The sequence below is a fragment of the Penaeus monodon genome, chromosome 15 (assembly GCF_015228065.2).
Source record: "Penaeus monodon isolate SGIC_2016 chromosome 15, NSTDA_Pmon_1, whole genome shotgun sequence".
Taxonomy (NCBI): domain Eukaryota; kingdom Metazoa; phylum Arthropoda; class Malacostraca; order Decapoda; family Penaeidae; genus Penaeus; species Penaeus monodon.
Window position 1 is genome coordinate 28,397,830 of NC_051400.1, and position 438 is coordinate 28,398,267.

Below are 438 nucleotides of genomic sequence, written 5' to 3' on the forward strand. Positions count from 1 at the left end.
CTTATTACATATCATGCTACAGATTTTGGAAGATAGTGGATTACTTACAATGCTAACTTTTGTATCCATACAACAATCTAGGCTGATACAAGTTTTGTCCTGGTTAAGTTTTTGAGTTGAACCTGAATCATAACTAGGAACATATCGTACGATTGTAACATAAGCCCAAGTCATAAGTTATTTGAAAACCGTGAAGCGGGCCCCTGTTAAATACAGTACTTAGCGAATATAATGAAAATGATGTTTTTAACTTTTCGTTAACAAACTGGTGATTCATTATCAAAGGACTATTTTAATGCCAAATTTGCCCAAATCTGGTAATCAAAAATACCAAATGGCAACCCTGGTTTTCACTTAAAGTGGAAATGGAAAGCAATGGTGGGAAACGTAATATTAGTGTATTATGAGTATACAATATGAGTCTTTCACACACACTCA

At 33.8% G+C, this 438-nt stretch overlaps 1 protein-coding gene across 1 annotated transcript in view; it reads right to left on the reverse strand.

The window, feature by feature from the left end:
- LOC119581908 (cytochrome P450 9e2-like) overlaps positions 1-438 on the reverse strand; it is a 26,960-nt gene that overhangs the window by 13,152 nt on the left and 13,370 nt on the right. The window lies entirely within an intron of this gene.